We start from the raw sequence: 687 nt of genomic DNA, 5'->3' as shown, positions 1-687 counted from the left end.
GAGGGATGAAGGGCTGAGAGATACAGGGTGAGGGACTCAGGGCTGTGGGATGCAGATCTGAGGGATGCAGGGTGTGGGATGCAGGGCTGAGGGATGTAGGTCTGTAGGATGCAGCAGGGCTGAGAGATGCAGGGCTGTGGGATACAGGACTGTGGGATGCAGGGCTGAGGGATGGAGGGATGTGGGATACAGGGCTGAGTGATGCAGGGCTGAGCAACGCAGGGCTGAGGGATACAGGGCTGAGCGATGCAGGGTGTGGGATGCAGGGCTGTAGGATGCAGAGCTATGGTATACAAGGCCTGAGCAACGCAGGGTGAGGGATGCAGAGCTGAGGGCTGTAGGATGTAGGGCTGTGGAATTGCAGGGCTGTGGGATTGCAGGGCTGTGGGATGCAGATCTGACGGATGCAGGGCTTTGCTGCTTCACCCCCAATTTTGTCAGACACAAGCCATCCCCGTGGGCCAGTGGCTGAATGACTCCCCCCCTCAGCCAGAGCGGGGGCTCTGAGGTAGAGATGAAAGTAGCTGGAAGGATATCAATCAGATGGACTAATAAATAAATAAGAGGGAGGAATAAATAAAGGCACGGGCGAGCTACGCCCGCATCCCGGCCGTGGCTGATCAGCCCTCGGTGGATGCGGGGCGGATCAGCGCTGAAGGAGAAATCAGCTGCTAAAGCGGCGGGGAA

This window comes from Geospiza fortis, unplaced genomic scaffold (assembly GCF_000277835.1).
Source record: "Geospiza fortis unplaced genomic scaffold, GeoFor_1.0 scaffold244, whole genome shotgun sequence".
Lineage (NCBI taxonomy): Eukaryota > Metazoa > Chordata > Aves > Passeriformes > Thraupidae > Geospiza > Geospiza fortis.
Note: the sequence above shows the minus strand (reverse complement) of the source record.